Consider the following 11,693-nt stretch of genomic DNA (forward strand, 5'->3'; position numbering starts at 1 on the left):
GAGCTGCCCAGCTCAGAGAGGGCACAGACTCCAGAACCACACAGTCAGTGAGAGGTGTCCTGACCATGCACTGTTCTGCCTTGCCTTTCTCCCCAAACAAGTACTGCAGACAGCTTTGGGAAGGACAAGTCTCTCTGAAAGACCTCAGGATATGGTTTATCTGTGAAGTCTCATGCTTCAAGGAATTCAGTCTGTGCTTTCCAACAACCTATGTTGGCACCATATTTTACATGGACTTTATGTCCATAATTCATCTTTCTCTCACAATTCTCTAAGGGACTGACTGATGTAAGGATGACTCTGCTGAGACAAAGCAATGATCCTTCTGGTTCAGTGCCCTTTTTCTGACTGTGGCTGGAATGAACAAATACTTAAGGGCAGGGCAAACACACAGTATTGTGTTCCCAGGAGACTTTTCCAGCTTCATATGGTTTGCAGCATGTGCTGTCTCAGCAAGATGTGTCTCAGAGCCTCACTCATCAGACCCAAGCACTCAATGTGCTCTTTTGTCATTTAGTTCTGGGCTGAGGAGACAGAAGTTTTCCAGTCCATCCCTCCTCTGAGGACAGGGTGGAGGTGAGGCTCCCATGGTGCCAGGTGTGGTTTCTGATAGAATAAAGCTTGATGGAAGGGAGAACATTTTAAGGTGAAGCTGATCATGAAACAGTCACTGTACCCACATAAGGATGGTCAAAGAGCTGCTACATGGCTCTTGGCAAGTCACTCTACAAAAGCAGTGAACTAAAGTCAGAAGGTGAAGTGTATTTGTCTCAGATTTGTTGGCTTATGCTTGGATTTATTACCTTAAGTTTTCAAACATCTCTTCAACAAGTTTTCCAAAATAGCACATTTAGCCTTGATGTATCTTAAGAATAAATGCTTCCACATAAATTCTTTTGACCTACCTGCTTCTATTCAGAAACCAGAAATACTACAAGGAATGTTTCCCTTCCCCTTTCCTGGTATTTCTGATCTGCCCTTACTTACCCAGTGACCTGGATTGAGAAAGATTGAAATAGGGTCCAGCAGAGAATTGAATGGTTGTGGAATGCAAGGTTTGGGTGAAGGTGAATTAAAGGGAAGAATGTTGGACTAAATGAGATCTAAAGAGCTCTTCTAGCCTTGGGGGGTTTTTTGAGACTGCTTTCTGTATGTCGTCTCCTTTAGTAGAAATACTAAATTCTTGAACACATCACAGAAAAAAACATTTTAGATCTTCACATCCCAAGGAATAACAACATTTTGTATCTGACCTACTTTGTCCTTCTTGGACATAGATAGAATCTTGCCCTCTGATCTCCATTTTTTACCATGTCCGCAAAAGAGTTTCGTTTTTCTGCTTTTCTTAAGGATAATAAATCCTTGACTAAATTTCTTATTTGGATAATAAATTGTGACTCTGTGACTCTGAGTTTTGAGTTTTTTAAGACATTCCAAGCTGAAAACAAAATACCCACGCACATACAGCACAGTTTGTTGTCAGAAAAGCAGGGAATCCTTCCCTAACCTCAGGAATGTCCCTGGAAGATCTGCTGCACTTTTGCTCTGTTGTCAGGAATGGTGTCGCTACACTTCGGCAGCTGCTAATTTTAAAACAGATTCTTTAAACTTAAAAACAGAAGCAAAAGCCTACTGTTTCTTAAGGAATTCTTCCAGTAAAGATCTTTATCAGAGACATTTTAATCAGAGAACTTCAGCCAAATTTTGTGTGCTGTATAGGTTTGAGTCGTGGTTGAATTTTGACCTCTAAGCTTTAGGAGGAGTTATGGATGAGACAAGTGGTGTGTTTCCTGCTGAGCAGTGAAATAATGGAAAAGTATTTATCCAAATATCCACTAGGTCTGTGAACTGCTTAAAAAGTTACCTCACTTGTGTTTCTAAGATGATCTCTCTGAAGAATTTTTGACCCAGCTTTAAATAAACAAAATATCTGTTTCATGTCCTTCAAATACAGGGTGTTTTAGAATAGAATGTCTTTCATATCATAGATGAGGACATGTGTTCCTCAAAACTGCATCTAAGTGAAAAACAGGCAGATGGAGTAGCACATTAAAGGCATCTCTTTCATGTAGCTGTCAGGTACTGAATATTGTGTTCTTCATCTTCTTTCCTTTTAGGGTAAAAATAAGGAACAAAATAAATATGTCTGGTCTTTTTCAAAGCACAGAAGTTCAGGTGCCACTTGTTAAAAGATTCTTAGCAGAGAAAGAAGCCAATCTTAAATGCTGCACATACCATAAGTTTGGATGAATCCCTTAACCAAAAATGGATATTTTTCTTAGCATTGTTGTGGCCATGTGCAAAAGATATAGAGATGTCATATCACCAAATCAGCTTATATTTCTTCTGTCTGAGAATTTGCTTCAAATATGCTGTCAAATATGCACTACCTATTAAAAAAAAAGAATCTGATTCTTTTTTCCTGCATTTCTCTCCTTACATGAGGAGGCAATAGACAAAGTTTGTCTCCTAAAACAGGAAGAAGACAACTGCTTCAACAGCAGGCCTTTGAAAGGCACCAAATTATTTTCATTGTTTGATGGAAGAGGCAAGGCCTTGACCCATTAAAAACTAGTGATTTTGATGTGGTGAAGTAGCAGCCAGATCCCTTTTGACTGTGTCTGGTCTGATTTGCTGGCTCCATGGCTACATGGAACAATAGTCTGTGCAGGGCAGCTGGGACGTGGGCAGAATTACAAGGGAGCATCCGTCAAATTCCTCTGCACAACACTGAGAGGGCTTTTCCTCTGCACTTTGTAAATGACAGAAAACCTGTGTGAATGATTCTCTATGGCTTGGGATAGGGAGCTTTGAATTCGGGATTGTGCCCTGGAAAAACGACAAAATTATTTTTTTCACCCATGAAGGTATTAATAGTGTACTGTGTTGATATTAAGTCAGATATTGACAAAGCTCTGGTGGTGGGTTGGTTGGTTTTTTTGTTTTAAAGAGAATAACAATATTTGCACAGTTTGAAAAAACAATTCTCTTTGTGGAGAGCACATGCGTAGACTATTTCTATTCTGATGGTTAAAGTCTGTCAAAAGTTATTGATAATAGCAGTGGAAGTTTTTGATGGGGATTGTTGATGAGGAGTGTCAGTAAACAGTGGCTGAGTTCTGAGTTGCTTTTCATGGGTTGTAGGATTATATCTAGAAAAACAGTGCAGTTTCTTGGAGCTCAATTCTATCAAAATGTATGTTATTCACTGCAGACATTGAGCAAAGCCTTCCAGCTGGGGAGTGACTGCTGATGGGTGTCCCACACCTGAGGCTGATTTCACCTGGCTACAAGGTTTGTGTATGCCTGAGTGGCTGTGGGGAGACACAAGTGGGAAGGAGGAGAACTCACCTCCTTCTCTGGGACTCCCAACAGACATCATGCTGATCTTTAAGGGAAATCTGTATTTGAATCTAGGAAACCTCTAAAGTTAAATCAGAAGGGTGAATGAGAGCATCTAAATTCTGCTTGATTGGCAAGTGTACCTTGTAGTGTCTTGTTAAATATCTGCTGCTGATTCTGCTCTTGAATTCTGATTTATTTATTTATTTATTTTATTCAGACTCCTCAGTGCACAGGCTGTCAACACTCTGACTGAAAAGAAAAGCTGGCCAGACAGTGAATGACCAGAAAGCTCAATGGCCATAATATGAGCCATGGCAGAGGCAAGTAATTTTCCAAAAAGGAGTGTATTTGAACATTGCTCTGAAGAAAAGAAAATATTATAGGGGAAGAAAAGGAAGCAGGATACTATCTTTTAAAAGTAATAGCACACAATACAGGCTCTAAAATGTTCTATAATTGTTTGTGGTATAGCCTCAGAGTAAGGAAGTATTATCATTAAAAAGAAGTAATTTGAATGAAGCTGGAGATCATAACATTCCACTCATTTGAAAATGCCTACTGTCAAAACAAGGGTTTCCGATAATACCCAAAGACTTTCTCTGCTTCTTTTGATCTGTTGGCCTGTAACAAATATACTTTCCTTCTCTGACACTGAACTTAGGAAAGCAAATAAAATCAAAACCATATTTAAGGCACTGATTCACAGAAAACATTATGCTCACATATGCATGTCAAAGGCCTATGTTGTAATAGTCGTTATAGTTAGATTAATACACACATATGTTTTACAATGAAATGTGAGTAATGTGTCACTAATTATTAGCATCTGTAGATCTTTCTAGTGATGATATTTCCGTTTTTAAAGGCTGCACAATCTCTGGATTAATAAAATATGCAAAAGCAGATTTGAAGTTTAAATTTAAAAATTATAATACCCTGAGTTGTACTTTGATTTTGCTCATATCAGTATTTGTCATCAGGGACATCCTGGCTTTCCATGAACTGTCTGTTTTGCCCCTTTCAGTAATCAGAACAAATGTTCAACAACTGGACTGATATTTCTTCCCTGCCTTCCCAGACAAATGTGTCTAAGCTTGCCCTCTCTTTTCAGGAGTAACTTTCCTGGGAGCCTGTGAGTTGGAGCAATTGTGTCCTTTCAGTGCTGCTCAGCCCTCTTTGACAGCATCCCAATTTCCCAAAAGTGTTACTAAAGCCTTTTTTAGTTGCTTTGGTCACTCCTTCTCTAATGAGTGCATTGTCTTGACCAGACTCACAGTGTTAAGATCAGCTATAAGATTTTCCTTCTTCACTAAAGCTTGGAGGACACAGTATTATTGAGCAGCCCACAGCTGCAGCCAAATCATGTTTTGTAGCCATGGTGTCCAGACATCTCCAGAAGCAGCAGTGTTGGTGTTGTCATCATTGAACTTGCCAGGCTTCCCTTGCCATCTCATCATGAATTACAGCTCTAATATAGTTTTAAGCTCTGGGCATGGCTTTGGCTTGTGTGCCGAGTCACGTGCTGTTGTTTTGTACTCTGAATGCCACGAGCAGGTCCTGTCTCTGTCTTTACTTATGGTGTATTTGCATGCTATCATGGCCACAGTATCAGAGCAGCCTGCTCTCTGTAAGCTTCAGTTAAGTCTGTGTGACTTCCTTTGCTTGTCAGATTCCAGATGTTTTGCCGGAGTTTATTTCTGGGTCTTTCATGATCCTCTCTTTGGCTTCTCTGTGCATGTGTGTCTTCATGCCTCTGATGAGCTCTGCTCTTATCAGGGCTAGTCAACTACCATGCTCCCCCAACCCCCTTCCTCCCCACTCCAGAAAAAAAGAATGTTCATCTTTCCAGTCTTATTTCTGTTACAGACTCCTCTAATACTTTCCATTTCCCCATGCATTAAAACATTCTTGCTCCATTTTTGCACAGAATGCAGTCCTCCTTAAGGTTCTGCAATCCATCTTCATTGTGAGACTCTTGGCTGTCTTAATTGAAAACTAATAAAACTTCAAGCGACTAAGAAGCAACTTTTATCAGAAATAAATTGACTTGCTGCCCAGTATCCTTCTGATAGCATTCACTGTAGCTGTAGAAACTGTTCATGTCTTCTCTGAGGGTTTTTTTCCACTAGTAGGGAGTTTACCCACTCCACTATTCATTCCTGTAGAATAGTTTGATTCTCCCTGATACTGTACTTGGTCCTGAGCTAAGGCCAAGTCTGAGAGCCTGACAGCCTGTAAATGTGATATCTGAATGTGTCAGCATTGTTCTGCATGGAGCACCATTGAACTGAGCATTTCCTTCTACACGTCTCATACAGCAGTTTTTAAAGGCACAGCTGCTCACATGCTGTGAGCACATTTTCCCCAGGACATTTACCTTTCCACCCCTCACTTTTATGCCCCACAATGGCATTGTGGAGGAGGAAAATTAAAAGAGCTTAATGCAGGCTGCAGCCCAGGGCTGTGAATTCATCTCGGCTGCTTGCAGAGTGCTAATGGACGCCATGCAGGCCAAAAAGGCACAGAGGGAATCTGTCCCAATAGTTTTTAAAGCTTCACCTCTGTTGGTAATGTCACCTTTGAGACCTAATGAAACAGTTTTCAGATGCAGGTCTGGTCTCTGCTAATGCTTATGATTGTAAGCACACAAATCGTATTGCATACTCCAATGGGAAGTTTACTTAGGCAAAATTCCCACTGAGGTCAGCTGGGCTTTGTCCAGAGCAATCCTTGCCTAATAAATCCCTTAATAGTAATAAGCATTGAGTTTGGAACTGTAGTTAAATATAGGAATATTTTAAATTTGAAAATACATGGGCTGAAGTCTCCTTCTGTCTGTACTGCTCTTTCCTGCAGTAATTCCATCAAGTTACTCCAGTCTTTGCTGGTGTACAGCTGAGTGCAGAATCATGCCTCCTATTGCCACATGAAATAACTCATGAAAAAGCCTCAGTTTTACACAATTTAATATTCAAATATTAATTTAGGGCTTTAAACTAGTGAACAGCATGACTTCTAATGAATCATACAGTATCTTAACCCTAAAATAAAATTGAGGAAAATTCTTATTTTTCTCTAAATGAAAGTGTGATGGCAGAATGGTTATGACAGATGGCATTTTGATAGAGGTACAAACTCCCTTGTCATGACAGTAATGAGTGTTTTCAAGGCAGGTAGAGAATCAGATTGTGCCGCTTTGAGGCTTTTTTTTGGACAACTTGGCTGTAAATGGGTACCAGTCTTTCCAGCTGAGAATGAGAAAGGCTGTGAGAAAAAGGTCTGTGATAACCACCTAAGTGTTTTCATCAATGTGGTTTTACCACAGAGTTGGCATGTGCCAGTCTGATGGGCTCAAGTGCCTTGGTCTAAGTTGTGGCTTTTTTCCTACTACTTCTGCTGAGATATGTGTGTTTCCAGTGTAAGCAGATTTGTCTTGGGAGAGAAAGAAACAGAACTAATGAAGTCAGCTTCCCAACACCTTTTGTTTTGTGCTTCATTGATGTTTGCTAAGTAAGGCCATGGATCTTAGAAGGCATCAGGGAACCTGCAAGGAGAGATCTAGAGAAGGCCTCAGTCTGGGAAAAAGCTTGAAAATGGGGTTTTGAGTCCTCTTTTTCTACCTGTTCCCCTTCATGAAGCATGCTGGAATGTAAATGTCTTGGAGGCTTCTGCTCTTTTATCAAGTTCTGATAGAAATTGGCAAATCTGTTCAAATGGTGGCAGGAGGCTGCCACCGAAGGGAGCACTGAGCTCCAAAATTCTCTGAAATAAGAGATTCTCCAAATCATAGCACTTTTTGGTGGATCCATCCAGTCAAATAAGAGCTCTGAAAGGATCTGCCCTGGGCAGGTTACTACTCAGTATACTGGGAAATAGCCAGCTCAGCTGTTCCAGGGACCAGCCAGGAATGGCTGGGCTGCATCCAGCAGTGCGTGGGGACCAGTCCGCTTTAACTGACTCTTCACTTTCAGCTCAGGCAAAGCCTGGCTGACCCTGCTGGGGTAGAGCAATTAACATTGCTTTGAAATCTGCTTCTCCACTTAGGCCTTTTAACATCCATACAACTCAATTGCTTTGATTTTCTCTTGATTTTCCCCAGCACGAAAGACGCTGATTTTTACTCTCGCTGCTCAGTTGCATCGACTTCTTTAATGCCATTGCATTAGTAACAATTGGCAATGTCCAAAAGGACTGAAAGGCCTGCTTCCAGAATGAAACAGAAGAAATTCCCATCAAACAGGCCACAGCCAGGTACTACTGTTAGATACTGGGATTTTCCCAGGAAATTGCAGGATAGGAAACAAGAACTTCAGGAACTGTGAAGAGGGTTAAATCCAAGTTAAATTCATACATTCCTGTAGTGTGTAGAAATTCTGCAAATAAATATGTGAATATTTGTCTTTTACACTGAATTCTTGGAGTCCTTACCCAAGTTAGAGAAAGCCTTCTATTCTCCAGAGTCCTTAAGCATGTGTTTAACTAAAAGAAGGGATTTTAAGGAGAATTTCTGTGGAGCTCTATATATTTCCTATCAGCTGCTTCCATGTGGGAATCAAGCCATTTATGTATACAGTTCCTGACTCTGGGGCAATTAAAATCTCAGCCATAATGTTATATTAACACAGAATTTGGTGTGCCTAATGACATATTAAATCTTCCTAAATTATAGCTAAATTACGAAAAGGACTAATTTACCAAAACCAGTTACTAAATGTTTAGAAAAGAAAGCTAATTGAATTATCTCTTGTTTGTCAGAGACAGATAATCTCCTTGTGAGAAATCTCATTTTTTCTGAAGCATGATTAATTGGCCTTATGATTCAGAGATTATGATAAATTATGCAGGAGAAGATAATAGATAATAGTAGGAAGGCTTGGGAGCACAGAACTAGCAGCTGTTATTTGGTTTGGGTCTAGGTGCCACCTCTGGATTCACCCTGATCCTTGTATGGTCTCTTTGCTGCTGCTGTTCCTGCTGCTGCTGGAGATGAGCCTTGCTGCCACCCTTTGCTCCTTTCCCTGACATGCTCAAAGCCTCAGCCCGATTCTGATCAATAACATCACCTCCCCAAGAAGGATGCCTGGAAAACCACTTGCTTTTAGGTCACTGAATGGTTTCTACTGAATAATCAACAACATGAGATGCATTTTTAATTTTCCTTTAGTCATGGTAGGAAGGCAATTATGATTCACACAGAAGGTCCTGTCACAGCTTTGTCATCTTGTTTGAAAAGCCTGGCAGGTGTTGGATCTGGATCAAAAGTTTATTGGTTATGTTGATATTACATCACATGGGTTTGAGAATAATTTTCCATTTGCACTACATGTACATGTAGATCATGCTGTAATAGGAACTAGATTTGAGTTATTGTCTCATTAACATTATTTGGAAAATGTTATGAATTAAATCTGCATTATTTATTAAAGCGCTCAAAAGTAAGGTATATTTAAAATTATAGTGGGTGTTGCCACAGCCACATGACTTGAAGGCTTAGTGTCTCAAGCGTAGTATCAGATAGTGCAAAGTCACCACTCTGCTTTTCCTGTTGTTCTAACTGCTAAAACAATGATTTGATGCAAGTATAAGTTCACATGTTCTGCCTTTTCCTCTGCAATCACTTTTTTACCCCTTCCCAACATCAGCTGGTTCTCTGTCATATTTAGTTGTCCTTTATATCATCAATTGGCCTGTAAGAAAAAACAATTTCCCAGGCATCCCCAGCCAAGTCCCTGTGAACCTACCACTGTCCACAGTCCCATACCACAGACATCCAGTCATCTCCTCACACCAGGACCCCCTGAGGTACCTGAGAGCCATTCCAGCTCTATTTTGGGCACTGCATCCCTTTGGCAGGAAGGAGCACTCAGTGGCCTTTTCTTCTGAGTAGCTACTTTCTGCTTTGCATGCATTTCAAGGTAGCAGCTCCTTTGAAGTCGTCCCTTCAGGAGCCCTCGGGCTCTCAGCACAACTTTCTGTTGCTTCCCTGGTGTCACTCTAATGAGTTTAAACATGAAGCAGCTTAAAACATACAGGGGTTGTTCCCAAAACAGGTGAATAGTCAGTGGTTTATATTCATTGGAGCATTTCAGTCAGTTTTAATCACAACAGAATATGCTTGCATCTGGTCCCAGCCCTCCAAGTCCTCCCTTGGTACTGTGGAGTAATTGAAGAATAGGATTAAAGGTAATTATTTTAATTGCCCATTGACTGAGGAAGATTTCTGATAGTGCTGGATAGGCTCTGATCTGTAAAGGAAAGGCTTTTGGATTGTCTGCATCAGGACAGATCCCCATCAGCAGGGGTGTGAGGGGTGCAAATGACCCCACATGCATCCTGCCAGCAGCCTGTGGATTATGGCATGGAGAGAGAGGGCATGGGCCAGGGAACACGAGAAGTACATTGTCTGGATGCAGAAGACAGAGTGTGTGCCACTTTGCTTACAATGCATTTGGGCTTGTTATTAGCTCACAGTGTTCAAGGCCAGTGTAATGTCACTGACTTTGCTGAGGCTCCCTTTGTGCAGCTGTCAGTGAAACACAAGGTTTGTCTAGGAATTAAAGCCAGAAATATGAGAATTGAAACCATATATATTCAATAAGGTGAAATACTTAACACCTAACCATTCCAAAAGCAGCATTTTTGTTGGAGGCAGTAGCAGAGAAGAATGATGGTCTACTAGGTAGCTCAAAATGTTGAACTTGGAAAACTTTGTCTGTGCTCTTTGCTCTGCTGATCCTGCGCTGGCCTTTGCTGCAGCACTTGGGCTGCTCCGTATCTCATTTCCCCTCTTGGTTAAGAGTGAGCATGCCTTCTTAGGACTATGTGAATTGCTTTCATGATGAGCTAGCATGAAAATTTGTACAAATTCACTGCTGTACCGATAGGGAGGACAAAGGCCTTTGTGAAATTTTTATGTGTAACTATATAGTGTCTGTGCAATTAACTACTTCTGACAAGGGAAGAAAAATACACCAGAAAACAATAAATTCAACACTTTTGGCTTAGTGACACCAAGCAGAAGTTTGCTGTAGGGTAGTAGGGTCTTTTAGGAGATCATTGGCACATGCTTGCAGTGCTCTTGGGCTTCATCCAGATGTTTACTGGGACGAAGATACTATCAGAGAAGATGGACCTCTGTCAGACCTTGGCTGACTATTGTAATATTCCTTGTGTGTAATGAGAGAAATTTTCAGAAGTTTGAAGCCACTACAGGTCCTATTTGTATAGTATAAACATCCTTTCTTTATCAGGTCTGCTAGTTAGGTACTTTCTTTGCTTGTGTTTTCCTGTTTTCCCGTATTTGCTTGGCGAGTCAAAGAATTTTAATAATCTTTTTTATTTGATTAAGTGCAGTTGTGAGAAACAGAAAAAATATTCCTGACTAAAATGATAGGAGTTTTCATTTACAGGCACGAGAGAAGCCAAAAAAAAATTCATATTGCAAATGTTTTGACCATTGATATTTGTCATCCTTTCTAATTGGGAGGAGCTGAATCAGATTCTCCTCTTCCTCATACTTTTTAGAGTGGATTTATATCACTTGGGTCTGATTTCCAGGACTCCACCCACAGGCACCTTTTTAGTTCCCATGCAGCTGTGCTGATTCCAGTGGATTTTTGCCTGATTTATTATCATGTGAACAAGGGCTGCACCAAGCTGTGTGACTCCTGCAGTCAGTTTTGATTTACACTGATGCAGCTGGCAGAAGGAATTGACTTGAATGATCTCACTGTTGCTGTGGTTCTTGCATTGTAATTAAAGCCAAAGCTGTGTTGTTATCTCTTTAGAAATGCATGCTGTGCCTGCACCTCTTAGCTCACTTCTTGTGCCTACAACTCTCTGCTCTTCTGAATAACTCTATTCACCAGCATCATTTTGTTGCTGGGCATTTGCTGTGAAGGGGCTGAGGTCCAGCATGACATGCTGGGGCATGTGTCCAAGCCCTGACTGCAAGGAGCTTCCCAATGCTTCCATTCAGGGGAATGCCCATGAGCTCAGGGAGAGCAGGGGGTGCTGAGCATGGACAGGCATAACCTGTGCTGGACAGGCAAACAGGTGAGTGCAGGTAGGTGCTGGATGCTGACTGCCTGGGCTGAATCCTTCACCAAAAATTGGTGGAACTTATAGTGTCTTTTGTTTGGTCTTTCGACTGAATGCCTCCCAGATGTTCCTCTTTCATTTAGTTTTCCTTCACTGATTATTTCCAAGCACTGCTGTACAGTTTGGCCTGAATTTAGGAGCTGCTGTTGCTCCGAGTGGTGCTGGTAAAGCAGCTTGTAGGAAACTCCCTGAGGTGGCAAAATACTGCAGCCCTGTGTGCCCAAGTGTGCCCAAAGCTCTCAGTGACA

Source organism: Serinus canaria, chromosome 6 (genome assembly GCF_022539315.1).
Source record: "Serinus canaria isolate serCan28SL12 chromosome 6, serCan2020, whole genome shotgun sequence".
Taxonomy (NCBI): Eukaryota; Metazoa; Chordata; class Aves; order Passeriformes; family Fringillidae; genus Serinus; species Serinus canaria.